This window comes from Protomyctophum parallelum (genome assembly GCF_964188405.1).
Source record: "Protomyctophum parallelum genome assembly, chromosome: 22".
Lineage (NCBI taxonomy): Eukaryota > Metazoa > Chordata > Actinopteri > Myctophiformes > Myctophidae > Protomyctophum > Protomyctophum parallelum.
The window spans coordinates 35,968,017-35,986,463 of NC_139714.1; the positions used below are offsets into that span (position 1 = coordinate 35,968,017).

Sequence of the window (18,447 nt, forward strand, 5' to 3'; positions counted from 1 at the left end):
GCCTGCTGTATGCGTCCACATCCCACTGGGGAAAGGGCTTCAAAGCAGAGACAGCGATGAACATTAACCCATTCTGAGCGGGCACCCATTTTGGTGTCAGCATCGCGTTATGCTTTAGCTATTGAAAAATAGCAGATCTACAAGCTCATATCGCGCCACCGAGTGGCGCGATACGAGCTTGTAGGTCTGCTATTTTTGAAAAATCGAAGAGCGACTGACATTTTTAGAATCTGATCTCAGGTCAGAATGGGTTAATCAGACCAGTGTGTGTCCAGTGGAAACCTCGTATGAATCTGATCTCAGGTCAGAATGGGTTAAATGAATAAGACATGTATACATGAGCTAATTTAGCAATACAACAAGGGAGGCTATAAATCATTTCTCATTTCAGAAGTACCCTTTTCATCTTTATCTTCGCTAGACGGCTAGTGTGTGTCTGCATGTTGGTCTGCATAATATGCTAGCCACTCCTACACGCAGGAGTGTGTGTGACTGTGTGTGTGTGTGTGTGTGTGTGTGTGTGTGTGTGTGTGTGTGTGTGACTCTGCTCAACCACACACACACACACACACACACACACAACACACACACACACACACACACACACACACACACAACACACACACACACACACACACACACACACACACACACACACACACACAGGCCAGTGAGGAGTACATTACAGTACCATAGAGGAGTACATTACAGTACGGAGTAGTACAACACTGTACAGCACGGAGTACAGTACCCGTGCAGTACAGCACGAGTACAGTATGAGTGGAAGTACGACTGCAGTACAGTACCAGCTACAAATTCATAGCGCGGCACCGAGTGCCACGCTATGAATTTGTATTTTGTAGGTCTGCTATTTTAGAAAAATCGTGAAAATGTGGAGCAAGTCTTTGAATATATAGTATTACAGACTGAACATTTTGACTCAAATCTGGAACAGCATATTTACAGATGGCGGCGGTGGCCAATTACAGTTTTTGGGGTCCTTGACATGAAATATTGAGCACACTGTTGCAGAAACATATGGTTTTTCAGAAAACTCTCAGGATTTTGAAGACTTTTTCTTTTTGACGTCAGGCCTAAATGGGTTAAATTAATAGTTTGACTGTTTTATACGCTTAACCCGCATTTTAATCAACCCCCCTTCACTGCCGAGATTGTTGTATTACCTTTAGAGCATACGCTGAATTATTTGGGCTTTTAATCCGCGAAAATCGAGCGAAAAAAGCTTCCTTCGTTTGTTATGAACGATCGCACCACCCGCCATCTTGGTACACCCGGAAGACGCAGCACAGGACCCTCCTCCATGAGGCGTTGAACCCCATTCGTTTGCATTGGCCTCAATTTCCCAGAAGCCCTAGCAGCCCACAGCATGTGACGATTTCCGGTTTCATCATCAAAACAAATGCACCTACTCTCTTTCTCCGCGGCGAAGACGAATTTTCTATTACAGCGGATTAAACACATAAAACAAAAGGCGGGTATGTCCGATATGGCAGCGACATTAACCTGGAGTAATCCATTCCCGGCACGGAAACTGTTTAATTCCTTTGCACTATTATTTTTGGACTGATTATTTTACTGTAGTCTTTGTCCATGTGAAATTTAACCCCCGGCCTGAATGAGTTGGAGGCAGAACCCTACCTCATAACCTATATTTTATCAACCCATTTCAACCTGAAAAACATCAAAGAAAAGGCCACAAATGGCTGCACGTCGGCAGAGGCTCAAACAAATCCCACAGCACTACGGGGTGGAGACGAGACAGACAGAGAGAAGAGAAGAGATGAGATCATAGACGCTGTGTCCATTAGCTCCGTCTGCCACAACAATGACTAAGTTCTGCTTGGTGAGCACTAATTGCCTGAAATATTGATGAAACAACAGGTTGCGTAATGCATGTTAATGGAATTCATTCTCTTCCTTTTCTGCAACCACCTTTAACTAGTCTTGGTCTCTCTGCATGGGGCAAAACGATCTGAATTTAACCCATTTAGACCTGAGGTCGATTCTAAAAGAAATTGCTTCTAAAAAGAATTTCCACCAAGTGTCAATTATCTAAAATGCAATCCTGGGTTCCAGACTCCCCAGAAGCAAAATATTTGAGTTAAAAACGTTCGCTCTGAAAATATATATTCAAAGATTTGCGCCACATTTTCACGATTTTTTTTTGGAAAAATAGCAGATCTACAAGCTCATAGCGCAGCACCGAGCGATACGAGCTTGCAGATCTGCTATTTTTTCAATAGCTAAAGTATAACATACCGTAATGCTTAAAACACCAAAAGGGGTTGTTCCCGTCTGGAACAGGTTAACCCATTCTGACCGGGCACCCATTTTGGTGTTGGCATCATGTTATGCTTTAGCTATTGAAAAATAGCAGATCTACAAGCTCATAGGTCTGTAGGTCTGCTATTTTTGAAAAATCGAAGAACGACTGACATTTTTAGAATCTGATCTCAGGTCAGAATGGGTTAAATGTATTTCTGTGCATCGTTGAAACGACTGCCATGGCAGCATACAGTCTGACACTGGTAGTTGGCAGTGGTCCTGCTGTTCACTGAAAGGTTCCACTGGAGGAAAGGAAACACAAAGAGCAGAGAGAGCCTTCGGGAAGGCATCCAAGTGTCTGCTCCTCTTCCCCTCTCCTCTCCTCTTCCCTCTCCTCTTCCCCTCTCCTCTCCTCTTCCCTCTCCTCTTCCCCTCTCCTCTCCTCTCCATCCAAGTGTCTGCTCCTCTTCCCCTCTCCTCTCCTCTTCCCTCTCCTCTTCCCCTCTCCTCTCCTCTCCATCCAAGTGTCTGCTCCTCTTCCCCTCTCCTCTTCCCTCTCCTCTTCCCCTCTCCTCTCCTCTCCATCCAAGTGTCTGCTCCTCTTCCCCTCTCCTCTCCTCTTCCCTCTCCTCTTCCCCTCTCCTCTCCTCTCCATCCAAGTGTCTGCTCCTCTTCCCCTCTCCTCTCCGCAGTGTCCCGAGTCTCTCACAAATCAGGGTACCTCTCTCACCAAAAAGGATTGTGCATATTAGGGGATTGTGTACTGTATGTGCAGGACTGACCAATTCTGTATGTCGATTATTCTACTGCTATTAACATTTTGGCCTGAGATCATATTCTAAAAAATGTCTTCTACATCCTGACAGTTTTCTGAAAAAGCTATGTTTCTATGTCAGTCGTTCTTCGATTTTTCAAAAATAGCAGACCTACAAGCTCGTAGCGCGCCACTCGGTGGCGCGCTACGAGCTTGTAGGTCTGCTATTTTTCAATAGCTAAAGCATAACATAATGCTAACACCAAAAGGGGTTCCCGCCCCAAAATGGGTTAATGACGATTATTTTAATATTCAACCGATTCTGGCAATTCTGATTGGATGGCTTTACAAACACACTGCATGTGACATTAATATAACTGTTACGAAACAGAGAGGTAGATAATATCTCTTCAGAGATCGACCTTCACTTCTTTTTCTTTTTCTGGGACCATCATCACAGATCACACATGGTGCCTCTGAAGAGAAGACAGTCACAGGCACATAAATGAAAGACAAGTTTACGGTAAAATCCGGAAGGGTAAATCTAACACTGATCTCTGAAGGTTAGGCATAAGGGTAAATCTAACACTGATCTCTGAAGGTTAGGCATAAGGGTAAATCTAACACTGATCTCTGAAGGTTAGGCATAAGGGTAAATCTAACGAGAGACAGCGAAATCCCTTCACGACGGACGACGTACGTCGCGACGTATATTTTTCCGTCGCAACGTATATTCGAGTACGTCCTGGCGTAAATATCAATTCGTCCCGGCAGAACGGACTCGTCGCGGCTATATCTACCCGTTTGCGACGTAATAGGTTGACTATTATTTTCCGTCGCGCCAGAACGGGACTCGTCGCAGCTATATCTACCCGTTGTGGCGTGAGCTGGACTCGTCGCGGCAGAACGTGACTCGTCGCGACTATATCTACCCGTTTGCGACGTGCGCCTCGCCGGTCCGGTCTCCAGGCGAGCCTGCGTCCTTCATATATTTTTTTTTCTGCTCTCGTTGGACTTAACTTTAAAAGTCCAATGGAACACCTCTTTGTAACGGGCCGCTGTAGTATAGTGGTCTAATCTCTCGCCTCTCTATTCTTTTTTGCTGAGGACGCTGGTTCAATTCCCGCTCGCGGCAGACCAAAATTATTATATTTTAGACAGACACACAGACAGACAGACAGACAGACTGCCTGTCTGCCTGCCTGTCTGCCTGCCTAATGTATTGTAAATAATGTATTCATTCCATACGGCTATTTTTTTTTAATATAAAAACTTTTGTCTTTCACGCGATTCGAACCAGCGTCGTCAGCACCAAAACATTGAGAGGCGAGTGATTAAACCGCTAGACTACAGCGGCCATACGTTACAAAGAAGTGTTTCATTGGACTTATAAAGACAATAGCACCCAGCTGCAGTCTCGCAAGGGGAGGGACCGGAAGTGCTTTTATTTCCGGCTTCCACGTGCACAAGCGCACATACACGCACGCGAAATATAATGCGCGTGCACGACACGCACTTGCTGGTGCGCGCTTAAATGCCGGGTGTATATAGTACCATCTGTGCTTAAACATAATTACGTGGTCGGTTTGGAAAAGTTTGAAGTAGTTTGTTGTAGGTAATATTTTAATTGAAAGCTTATTAGTTGGTGGTATAAGTGTGCATATTTGAAGAAATGCAAATCTAACAATAATAAAATGATATGCAATAATAGGCTAGGCCTATATGGTCGATTATAACATAATGATATCAAGGCATTTAAGTAATGTAATAAGTTGCTATAACCCCGTACCCCTGTCCCACACACACCATGTCCAGACCATAGACCACAGACACACGACCATATGCATTTAATTTACTATGAAAACCTGCATTTCCCGTCAGTCAGTCAGTAAGTGTGTCATGTCACGCCTCGTGTCATGCCTCCATATATGGTCACGCCTCATGACACGTCACACCACCATATATGGCCGTTTCCATATGATATAAGATCCCGACACTGACCTCATCAAACCCTGGATAGCCATACATTGAAAAGACTGGATCATCACCTAGATCTCCATATATGGAGCTGAGGCGGCCAGCAACTCTACATCTGACCTCATAATGTAATAATCAGCTCATAATGTAATTAAAAGACGAGCACATAACTTAATAGATTTTTCTATAATGTAATAATGTGTTACATTAAGAACCTCCACATAGGCGACTCATACTGTAATAAAACTTCATAATGCAATAATGTCTTTATAATGTATGAGCTGATTATTACATATTGCATTATATTTCGCGTGCGTGTATGTGCGCTTGTGCACGTGGAAGCCGGAAATAAAAGCACTTCCGGTCCCTCCCCTTGCGAGACTGCAGCTGGGTGCTATTGTCTTTATAAGTCCAATGAAACACTTCTTTGTAACGTATGGCCGCTGTAGTCTAGCGGTTTAATCACTCGCCTCTCAATGTTTTGGTGCTGACGACGCTGGTTCGAATCGCGCGAAAGACAAAAGTTTTTATATTAAAAAAAAATAGCCGTATGGAATGAATACATTATTTACAATACATTAGGCAGGCAGACAGGCAGGCAGACAGGCAGTCTGTCTGTCTGTGTGTCTGTCTAAAATATAATAATTTTGGTCTGCCGCGAGCGGGAATTGAACCAGCGTCCTCAGCAAAAAAGAATAGAGAGGCGAGAGATTAGACCACTATACTACAGCGGCCCGTTACAAAGAGGTGTTCCATTGGACTTTTAAAGTTAAGTCCAACAAGAGCAGAAAAAAAAATATATGAAGGACGCAGGCTCGCCTGGAGACCGGACCGGCGAGGCGCACGTCGCAAACGGGTAGATATAGTCGCGACGAGTCACGTTCTGCCGCGACGAGTCCAGCTCACGCCACAACGGGTAGATATAGCTGCGACGAGTCCCGTTCTGGTGCGACGGAAAATAATAGTCAACCTATTACGTCGCAAACGGGTAGATATAGCCGCGACGAGTCCGTTCTGCCGGGACGAATTGATATTTACGCCAGGACGTACTCGAATATACGTTGCGACGGAAAAATATACGTCGCGACGTACGTCGTCCGTCGTGAAGGGATTTCGCTCCACCTGAATCTAACACTGATCTCTGAAGGTTAGGCATAAGGGTAAATCTAACACTGATCTCTGAAGGTTAGGCATAAGGGTAAATCTAACACTGATCTCTGAAGGTTAGGCATAAGGGTAAATCTAACACTGATCTCTGAAGGTTAGGCATAAGGGTAAATCTAACACTGATCTCTGAAGGTTCGGCATAAGGGGCACATTTACTCTTTTTTTCAGTACACTATGGACTTGGACTAGCCTATTGTTGTACAGTAAGTACAGTACATCATGTGACGCAGCGCGGCATGTCCGACTGACGTTCACTCAGTGCCACATGCTACAGGAAGCAGACATCCTCGGCCCGTGTCTTCCTGTTGATAAGAGTTAAGTTACAGCTCCAGCTCCAGCAGTTTGCTCGTCAGGCGCAGAACAGGCAGCTCGGAAGGACAGCGCACATTCTCGCTGTGTGTCCTTTCTTCCCCGCAGTATTGATAGAATGTTTGAGGGGCGCCATAGCCCCTCCTATGCACAGCTTTGAGGGGCGCCATAGCCCCTCCTATGCACAGCTTTGAGGGACGCCATAGCCCCTCCTATGCACAGCTTTGAGGGGCGCTATAGCCCCTCCTATGCACAGCTTTGAGGGGCGCCATAGCCCCTCCTATGCACAGCTTTGAGGGGCGCTATAGCCCCTCCTATGCACAGCTTTGAGGGGCGCCATAGCCCCTCCTATGCACAGCTTTGAGGGGCGCCATAGCCCCTCCTATGCACAGCTTTCGTGTGAATTCTAGCGATGTCTCGATTGGCTGATTGATCAGTTGATCGCCCCATAGCGATGATTTGACTGGCTGGGCAAAGTATTGAGGATAATAAATAAATGTGAGGGCAGACATTTGAGGACGCCAATTGGGATTGGCCCGGAATGTGATGATGTATGTATGTATGTATGATGATAAGAGTGGTAAGTCAAATACTAATTAAAAGAAAAAAGAAGAAAAGATGACCCGCCCCATATATCCCTTATCCCATAAACAAATGGATCCAAACCTCTTGTTTGTGATGGATAATATAGATCCAAACCTCTTGTTTCTGATGGCTAATATATCCAAACCTCATTCGGATCTATTAGCCATCAGATACAAGAGCGATGGAAGGAGAAGCCCTATCTAGCCCTATCTGGACAGGGGAAAAAAAAAGTTGGTTATTTGCCAATAAAAAGCTGCCCAATTTACAGTGACGGGGTGAGAGACAGAGAGATATGGAGATATGGAGAGAGAGAGAGAGCGAGAGCTAGGGAGTCACTTATCTTTTGGTTCCCACAACAAAACATGGCATATTTCGGATATAGCTTGAATGGTGATTAATCACGATTCATTATTTTTGAAGATGTGATTAATCTGATTATTTTATATCGTTTGACCCTCGGCCCTAATATGTGTGTTTTCTTTTTTTTATATATATATTTTTTATCCCACGATTTAGTAACCCATTTTTCACCCCTGTGTCAATCATCTAATGTGATCCTGGGCTCTACACACCCTCCACCAACCTAGTCCCCATATATGGGGGACAAGGGGAGACCAACCTAGTCCCCATATATGGGGGACAAGGGGAGACCAACCTAGTCCCCATATATGGGGGACAAGGGGAGACCAACCTAGTCCCCATATATGGGGGACAAGGGGAGACCAACCTAGTCCCCATATATGGGGGACAAGGGGAGAGCAACCTAGTCCCCATATATGGGGGACAAGGGGAGACCAACCTAGTCCCCATATATGGGGGACAAGGGGAGAGCAACCTAGTCCCCATATATGGGGGACAAGGGGAGACCAACCTAGTCCCCATATATGGGGGACAAGGGGAGACCAACCTAGTCCCCATATATGGGGGACAAGGGGAGACCAACCTAGTCCCCATATATGGGGGACAAGGGGAGACCAACCTAGTCCCCATATATGGGGGCAAGGGGAGAGCAACGGACTTGAACTGAATGCTTCCTTCATGCCTGAGTGTCCAAGTTGCTCCTTTACACCTGACAGGGGGGAGTTTCCCTGGTTGGACGTAGCGCGTGGAAGGAACACGTTATTCCATATATGTGTGTTTACTGTTTTTAGTAAACCTATTCACTTAGATTTTTCTAGTTTGGTTTCAGATACCGTATGTATGGTGAGCACTTATTAGCATAGAATTTGTACTTACTTACCTCTGTCACTATAATTTCATTTCAAGTATTTTTTATTGATTTAGGTATGTCTGCACATCATTAGAATTTGTTGTGAGGTTGTAGTACTACACTAAATGAACGATTATTTGAATGAAGCATTCACAGGACGTTTTCAAAGAAAATACGGCATACACTACAATACTCCATACAGGCTGATATGGATAACATAGATAGATCTATCAATTTTATATAATTGATTTGAATTATTGTACTTGAAACGGTAACAGCATTATTAATCAATTGATTAAGTGAATTATTTAAAAATATATAGTATAAACAGATTAATTGATCATGAAAATAGGTGTTGATTGCTGCCTTAAATCATTGGCAGTCAACATAAGCTTCGATTAACTCTAGGAAAAGTACATTCACAATTGTAGCGTTGATACAGTTGGCAGTAATGACTTTCAAATTGTTTGTAGGGAAATGTCCTTAGTGACATTTAGATTTTAATGAACCACTGTCTTACTGGGAGTGTCTGTCTCTGCTATTTATTAAAAGCCTCCACACCCTGCTGTGAAATGCAGTCCAGGACTGTGTGGCTGGGTCTGAGCAGCACTGTAATCAGCCTGGTATGGATTGACTTTCGGGACCAATACTTTGGGGCCACATATGGCATGGCATATGCAGGCCATATGTGCATTACAGTGAGAATGACTTGTTTTTTTCTGTTATAGCGCCACCTTGAGGCTGAGTTGAAATTGTTCATGTGGCATTTCGTCCTGGGCCTAGTGGGAATGTGGGTGCACAATTTCACGGAAATCACGCGATGTGTTCATGATTTGCAGCATTTTGTTTGAAACTGAGCACTCCTGTGAACTTTGGAAGCCAATCTTAACCAATCAGGATGGAGTCTGATAAATCTGAAAGACCCGTTTCGTTGAATGGCTCTAGAGAGACTGTGTACCAATTTGCGTGATGTTTGGACAAAATCTGTAGGTGTACTGTGCAAAAACTTGTTTTGCACAAAGCGGCCTCCTGGTGGCGCTATAACAGGCCGTTCTGGAAAGTTTGGGGCAGAGGTTCATCGTTGGCATCCAGGGAGTGTGTGTGCAAAATATGGCATCGACCGGGTTAACGGTGGCCGAGATTAGCTGTTCACGGACACACGGACGGACACACGGACGGACGGACACGCGGACGGACGGAGTGCAAAACATACTCTCCCCCCATGCCTTCGGCCTGGTGGAGACAATTACTTGTTTTTTTCTGTTCTGATCGTTACCCTGTAAACGTGGACGCATTACTTTGAACTGTCAAGAGCAAAGGCTGTAGCTACAGTACAATGTTCTCAAACTAGAAAGTGCAAAGAAACTGCAAGCAGATGGTACTGTATGTTGCTAAAATAAAAAATGAAATGAAAATAGGAACCTATAAAAAATGTATGGCACACGTGTGTGGACTGTGGATCAAGGGAAACCAGGTCACTGCTTTGGTGCTTCAATTTGTTCTCGTGTGAAACCTTGTGAATCTTTCAAATACCACCCATGACCAAAGATTTGTATTTGAAAACAAAACGCCAGAGGGTTGCTGTATAAAGCCTTTTTTTTTCTCAATTATTTAGAAAAACTGCATGCAGAGAATCACTATGAGTGTGTAAGTGATCTGTAGTAATCTCTGCATCTGATCATCAGCAATTTTCTGATGGGGACAAAACACATTTTCTATGACTCAAAGGATTTCCCTTCCCATGCTTGGATTGTTGTTAAAAGACCTTCAGTTTTTTGTTGCCAAGAAGCTAGTGAATAATTCATTGTGTCATGCGAAGTGTAGCACTAGCATATCGCTATATAATATATATGTATTAATACTGAATGGGGCATTCACTTTACTACTATTTTATTTGTGTAAACTTAATCCAACTCTATAACTTGGATCTCAGCTTTGCAGGGGTTTTCAGAGTAGAGCGTTTTTCTTCAATCTAATTTCCATGACAGATGAGCTGAAAATACAATAACATACTAGCGTGAGAAAAGTACCGTCTGTGCTCTTCAGACGGCTGCAAACCCATGTCACTGTGTGCACACTGGGGCTGTTGCACTTTGCTGGTAGGACTTACTGTTTGTTTTTACGCTTTGTATTACTCAGTAAACACTTCATGAACTCATGACTCATTCTGTGATGGTGCAGGGATCGGGAGCGTGTTAAACAGCGTGGAAGCATTTTGTTTACATCATCCTATTCATGTGAAATGTTGGTTTTCTGCTCTGCAACGCACGGACCAACCGTTTTCTTCCATATTATGTGACGTCGGCTGCTTCAGACATTGACAGGTAAAATGCATGAAAAATGTTTAACCCATTTAGACCTGAGAACTGATTCGACACAATTGTCTTCTACAACCAAATCATGATAGTTTTCTGAAAAACCTAGGTTTCTATGGCAGTGGTTCTCAGACTATGTCATGTCAAGGACCCCCAGAATTGTATGTATGTGGCCACCGATCCCCATCTCAAATTGTGTTGTTCCAGGGACCCCCCCAGAAGCAAAGATTTGAGTTAACCCATTCTGACCTGAGATCAGATTCATACGAGGTTTCAACTGGACACATACTGGTCTGATTAAACCATTCTGACCTGAGATCAGATTAAAAAAATGTCAGTCGCTCTTCGATTTTTCAAAAATAGCAGACCTACAAGCTCGTATCGCGCCACTCGGTGGCGCGATATGAGCTTGTAGATCTGCTATTTTTAAATAGCTAAAGCATAACATGATGCTGACACCAAAATGGGTGCCCGGTCAGAATGGGTTAAAAAGGCTCGCTGTGATTTGTGCCACATTTTCACGATTTCTGAGTGGTGGGCACACCGTCTCCATCATGTAGCTTTGTGTGTCCCTTTGTCTGTCGGTCCTTTTGTCCGTCTGTCTGGGGTACCAACAGGTGAGAAAGTGGCGCTGTTGAGCTTCACACCATGCAAAGGTGCATGATGGGAAGCTGAGTGTCTGTCTGTACAGGAGTTCAGTACAGTATAACAATTACAGTATAGTTCCACCGCTCACTTCACACAGGTGTGATTTTTCAAAAATAGCAGACCTAAAAGCTCATAGCGCGGCACTCTGTGCCGCGCTATGAGCTTGTAGATCTGCTATTTTTCAATAGCTAAAGCTAATAACATAATGCTTAAATCACAAAGGGGTTCCCGCCCTGAATGGGTCCATGTTTCTAAACCGTTAGAACCAACCTACAAAGGATGGGCATGTTTTGCCTTTTCCGTAGCTAAGTGATGCGTTCTGTCCTTAAGCGCGGTTTGAGGTAAACAGTCATGTAGGTTAATGGAAGGAAGCAGCAGAGGAGAGAGAGAGAGAGTACATTAGTGCTTATGTACTCTTCAGTTGGTCTCTGGGGTGCTTGTTTTTTTCTTTTCTGTGCTTGCTGAGGAAATTAGGTGGCCTGCTTTGGTTCATTGGTGCAGAAAGGCCTGCATTACCGAGAACACATGGTTTGTATGTTAGTATAGGAGCTCTGTGTGTTTGTTTGTGTTCCAGATTGTGTGCGACGATGCGTGTGTTTGTAGTTTAGTTAGTTGTGCATGTGTGTGATTGATAACACATGTATATAATGCAGGAGGAAGTCACTAATGTTGCTCTGGAGAGGGAAGTCTGGAGCACTCTGCGCTGTTGCCCCCGTGACCCGACTACGGATAAGTGGCTGAAGATGGATATTACTTCCTTAACATTAAAATGTGTTCATTACGTTGAGGTTTATGAGGTTATGTCCAAAGCACTTTTTACTTTTAACTTTTTACTAATATTTGTTCAATATTTTCGAAACAACACACAGATGTAATGGGTGTTCAATAGCACTGATCAATGCCAAAAAAATATCAAAAACCTCAAAAATGGAGTTATGAGGTTTCCTCCCGACTGAGTATACGTCGGGGTCCGTACATGGACCTGGCTGATAGCGCCCCCTAGCAGCGGGGTCCGTGTCTACAGTATACGGACCTGGGAGAACAAAACACCATCAAATGGAGCAACGTCTTTGGGCTTTAACCCGGGCCATTCTGACCTGAGATCAGATTCATACGAGGTTTCCGCCGGACACACACTGGTCTGATTAACCCATTCTGACCTGAGATCAGATTCTAAAAATGTCAGTCGCTCTTCGATTTTTCAAAAATAGCAGACCTACAAGCTCGTATCGCGCCACTCGGTGGCGCGATATGAGCTTGTAGATCTGCTATTTTTTATAATAGAAAAAAATATATATATAGAAAAAATAGCAGACCTACAAGCTCGTATCGCGCCACTCGGTGGCGCGATATGAGCTTGTAGATCTGCTATTTTTAAATAGCTAAAGCATAACATGATGCCGACACCAAAATGGGTGCCCGGTCAGAATGGGTTAAAAAAACAAGGGAGACACAACTTAAAAAGTAAGGAGAGGTCGCACAGCTCAGTCACGATGCAAAAAAAACTTTTATTATAAGACCAACATTTCGGCAACAAAATGCCTTCTTCAGGGTAAGGGTATGCATGCATTACATGGCATAGCAAGTATTAGTAACTGATAATATTTCACAATTTGTCAAAGAAGAAATACATTGTTACTTTGTCAGCAATTAATGTAATAAATAGGATTACATAAGGTTTTACCTATGTATTGCATTACCCACAATGCTGTGTGCGTAGGTGGTAGACTGTGTCTTTAGAGAGAGAGAGAGAGAGAGAGAGAGTCTTTAGAGAGAGAGAGAGATTTCCTAAATCGTTTATTTTCAGCTGGATAAAACCAACTTTGTTCCAATTGATCTAATATAATTATTTAGTCACAAGAGTTAATTGGTTGATTATATATTTATAACCCCCACAAGGCGGATGTATTAATCACTTTCAACCAGGCTCTCCTAATGCGGGCATGTCATCAAGCATTTTTATCCAAACATTTAATTAAAAAAACAAACAAAACCATAAAAATGCAAATAGCAGATATAATCGCTTAATGCTGCATGACGCCGTCATACGATGAAGTATAACATAATTATGGCATTAATTTACACAAATATAATAAAATGAATAAATATGGAGAAGATGCAAGGTTTCTATACCCCACAGCGCCCATACACAGATGTACAGAGTAGTAGGAAAGGGGAAGACAGAGTACTACTATAAGGGCCTAACTGTGTGTCTGAAAAGAGGAGTGCATCTCCTGACGCTAATGACTAAAAGGGAGGAGAAAGCCAGCACTTGCAACTAAGCAGGGTTGTGGGCAGCAGGATAGCATGGGAGGAAGACGAGGGAGGGGCTATGTCTGTTTCTTGCCTGGTCTGTGTGTGTGTGTGTGTGTGTGTGTGTGTACAGTATGTGTGTGTGAGAGAGAGAGAGAGCTGAGATCAGTGGCTTTACCAGGTTTATTACCACAACAAGAAGCTGCAACAAGCTCATCTCCTCGCCGCACGACGACGACGGATACACACGGTATGCATGTCCTCTCTTCTACAAGTGCGCTCGAATTCGAACACATGCAAAGTGTGAGCAGGCAGGCAGAAGTGGGTGTGGGTGTGGGTGAGGGTGAGGGTGTGACTGACTGACTGACTGGCTGGCTGACTGACTGGCTGGCTGGCTGGCTGGCTGGCCGACCGACCGACCGACCGACCGACCGACTACACGAATAGAGCAACGCAGCTGGTGGAGAGCTGTGGTTGGGGGGTCACAATAGTTAGTGGCGTTTACTCCATCAGAAGTTTTCTTTTTTTTAAGTGGTGCAACCACTTCTACATCCAGCATGCAATGTCTGTGTACCTGTTTGTTTGTGATGCACCTGTGTGAGCACGAGTGGTGTGCGCATGCGTGAAATTGGAACGAGAGAAGTATGTGACATGGCTGTCACCTGCTGGACGCAAACGATACAGAGAAGAAATTGGAATGATACAAATTGGAACGATACAGAGAACCAATAGACGGGAGTTGCACCACTTGGTTCACACTGGTGTGATTTTTTTACTTGGTTCAGCGTCTGCAGGACAAGATTCAGAACACAAAGCCAAGGGCATGTTTTCATAGGAGTTGGTTGGTACTGTGTGTGTGTGTGTGTGTGTGTGTGTGTGTGTGTGTGTGTGTGTGTGTGCGTGTACAGCTGTTTGTTGAATAGCATGTCTTCACAGAGACACTTGTGTGTCTGTGGATGGAGGGGGGGGGGGGGGGGGTGTATGTGCTGGGAGTTGAGTCAAGCGTAATTGGTGCTATTAAATCAGAGAAGGAGAGGCTTCTCTCATGCCAGCCAGGCATGATGGGGGGGGGGGGGGGGGGTTATTGACACATGAATGTATCATGAATCGTATCAGATCCAGACCTCATATAGAGGTTTGATGATCACAGCAGTCATTCATTTCCTTACATGCCAGTGATTTAGTGAGTTATAATGCATCCAGACCATCGCTATGTACTGTATGTGGAAGAGAGAAGTGCAGGGGAAAACAGGGATCCTGCACACTGTCTTCACTTGCAGAATTAGATTGATTCATGAGCAACGTTTTGGTCGTTCAGATCCTGATGATGTTTTAATTCTTTCTCTGCCGGCTAGCTATTAGCATTTATGAAGTAACCCAGTGCCACCATACGTGTTCACTTTAACCGTTTCCGTCTCCACACGTCCTAGGTGTCACAATTGACGCGTCCGTAGGATGTCTGTAGACGTCCTAGTAGTGCATCCTCAATGATTTTATATATTTGTCAGTTCGCCTTTCGGCTACCGTATGCTCCGCTCTGCAGTCATGTTAGCTTGCCGTTGACTTGGCTGTTAGCGCGGCAGAAAGAATGACTCGTCTCTCCTAATCCAGGGCGCTCTCCGTGGTTTTGAACGGATTGATATACTGGCGCTTCATTTCTGCTCCTCATCCGTCTCTCCCGCAAAATATGAACGCTTTTTGGATTATCCATCCATCCATCCATCTTCAACCGCTTATCCGTAGTCGGGTCGCGGGGGCAACAGCTCCACCAGAGAGCTCCAGACTTCCCTCTCCAGAGCAACATTAGTGGCTTCCTCCTGGGGGATTCCGAGACGTTCCAAGGCCAGAGAGTCGATGTATTTCCTCCAACTGCGCCTTGGTCTGCCCCGGGGTCTCCTCCCAGTGGGGCGTGCCTCGACGACCTCCCTAGGGAGGCGCCCGAGAGGCATCCTAACCAGATGCCCGAACCACCTCAGCTGGCTCCTTTCCAGGCGAAGGAGCAGCGGTTCTACTCCGAGTCTCTCTCGTGTGACTGAACTTCTCACCCTATCTCTAAGGGAGATGCCAGCCACCCGTCGAAGAAAACTCATTTCGGCCGCTTGTATTCGTGACCTTATTCTTTCGGTCATGACCCACACTTCATGACATAGATGAGAGTAGGAACGAAGATTGCTCGGTAGACGGAGAGCTTTTTGGATTATATATCGTATAAACTAAAACCATAGCAATGTAAGCTATAGCAATGTAAAGCACACTTATTTAGCGGGTTGTTTCCGGGTCCTGGGTTTCAGAGTAAAAGTGGCCATGTCTTTCCGGCACCCCAGAGCTCCTATTTTGAAGGAATCCCGGCACGGATTGTTTTAGAGAAGGAGGTTTGCCCGCCCCGCCCCGCCCCGCCCCGCCCCACACACACACACACACACACACACACACACACACACACACACACGACACACACACTTTAGTATCACACACACTGTTTACCTCTCGCCCGAAACGTTTACATGTCGGGAGCGACGCGGTACAAAGGCACAAATTACATCCGAATGTTGTACGGCAGAAGATCCACTTCTGCCATCTCCTTCGCTGTGGGTGTGAATGAATGAATGAATGAATGCAGAAGGGCTTTTTTCTTCTGTGTGGAAAAGAGCAAATTAAAGATTGGTCCCTTCCTGGGATGTTGTTGTTTACCATACCATACCATACCATACCATCTTTATTTATATAGCACATTTTAAAACAACAACGTTGTACCAAAGTGCTTTACAGTAAAACATTAAAAAACAACTTCAACATTAAAAAACAACTTCATTTAAAAACCACAAAACAACCACAAACAACATGCACAGTGTCACGTTAAACATCGAACATCTCATACTGTGCTTGGAAAAGCCAAGGAATAAAGGTAAGTCTTGAGGCGTGACTTAAACACCTGGAGGGTGGGGGCTTGTCTTGTGTGCAGAGGCAGCTCATTCCAGAGCTTGGGAGCTGCCACTGCAAAAGCTCGATAACCTCTGAGCTTGTTCGTTTGTTTGTTCTTCGTAATAGTGTAGGTTGTGTGTGTACTGTGTAGTACTTTTCCATGTGTTGTGTTGTGAACTGCCACAACTGGAGCCTTGACTTGGACTCTGCATGGGAGATGCAAGGGGCCGGGCCTGGTGGCTATACTTAATCGGATTGGTACCATTAGCCGCGGCCTGTGCTAATTCATTTCGGACAGTTTCTGGAGTCAGGCGATTTACTTTACTCTCCTACCCAAAGATGGAGAGGAAATTCTTTTAAAAGCAATGGCCTCTACTGACCCCAGGAAGGGTTGCTCCGGGCCTTTGCTCACATGCTATTAGTCGAAGATGTTTCAAATGGACTTTAATTACATTATTGGATAACAGGATATATTTCATGGTTTTATCTGGAATTTGCCAAGACATATCAGGAATACATCAGCATAAGACTTTAGTATTAAAGCATGCAGAGTTGTTAATGACAGCCCTCTTGTTTCATCTGAAGTGAAATGTTTATACTTAATGTGACATTGTTCATTATGTTGGGGTTAAGCCTAGTCTCGCGTAGCCAGACAACTATTCCACAATCTCCGAATGCTTGTGGAATTCTCCAGATCTGTAACTCAGAATGTTACGGGTCCATTTGGATCTGTAACTCAGAATGTTACGGGTCCATTTGGATCTGTAACTCAGAATGTTACGGGTCCATTTGGATCTGTAACTCAGAATGTTACGGGTCCATTTGGATGTGTACACTCTGAGAGTTGAATGAGCACTTAACCATTTTACAGTGTACTGTAGATTGGAGTACCAGAGATACCGTCTTCACCATAGAAATGCATTACTGACAGACGCTGTCAGCTAAAAAGAAAAAAAGCTTTCTGTGTGGACATGGCCACTTAGGGTGGATTTAGCTGTTTCATTGTCACCCTACCCCTTTGAGTGATCAACCTGTCACTGGCAGAGTGTCACTGAACCCGAGGACCCCCTTGCACTGTTGAAACGGAGAGGACCACGGAGGGCCCACCCACAAACTCTCCTCTTTCCCCAAGTTGAAGCGCTGTGGGCTGAAAGCTTCCAGTGTAATGACACAGTGATGTCTGCAGCATCCTGGTTGAGATTGAGGGTGTGTGTGTGTGTGTGTGTGTGTGTGTGTGTGTGTGTGTGTGTGTGTGTGTGGGATTCCTGGATCGCTGCCCTCCACAACATCAGGTTCCTGAGCTCTGCAGTGTTGTCAGCCAAGCTGTCACACCGCAGCACATCTACATAGGTGGTACACTTCTTTCCCCTCCTGGATTTGCCCTGGGTTGGCTCCCGTAGGGTCAATTTACTTGCCTCAAGTTCTGGGTGCCTGACGCAGTGCCCTGCCAGCTCATCCCGCGGCGGCAGGTTATTGGAAGTGTGTGAGGTGTAAAGAGCGTTAAGACTGCTGCCATCTTGCCTTCACCGGTACCTACTGTATATACACTACATACATTATATGACTTTCTGCCTCAGTTACTGCAAACACATTTATTTTTCTCCTTTCTGTCACCTCTCAGCTCTTCCTGTGTGACTAATTGTGACTAGGCCACACCTGCCCTGGCCTGCCGCACAGCTCTACTAAAGAGCTCTACTAAAGAGCGCTACTAAAGAGCTCTACTAAAGAGCACAAAGGTCTGCCGCACAGCTCTACTAAAGAGCTCTACTAAAGAGCTCTACTAAAGAGCTCTACTAAAGAGCACAAAGGTCTTCAAAGGTGCATACGCTTTGCCCAACATTTTGGTTTTTCAGAAGGTTAGGATTTAGATTTTGGATTGTTTTTAAAAACAAAAATCAGCCTCAGGTCTAAATGGGTTAACCACATTCTGGACGGGAACCCCTTTTGGTGTTTTAAGCATTATGTCATACTTTAGCTATTGAAATATAGCAGAATGGAACCGAGAGAGAGCAACTGGGCCG

The 18,447-nt window shown here is 44.7% G+C and overlaps 1 protein-coding gene across 2 annotated transcripts in view; it reads left to right on the forward strand.

Moving 5' to 3' along the window:
• Window positions 1–18,447, forward strand: part of osbpl8 (oxysterol binding protein-like 8) — a gene marked incomplete at its 5' end in the record, with an annotated part of 166,617 nt that overhangs the window by 41,680 nt on the left and 106,490 nt on the right. The window lies entirely within an intron of this gene.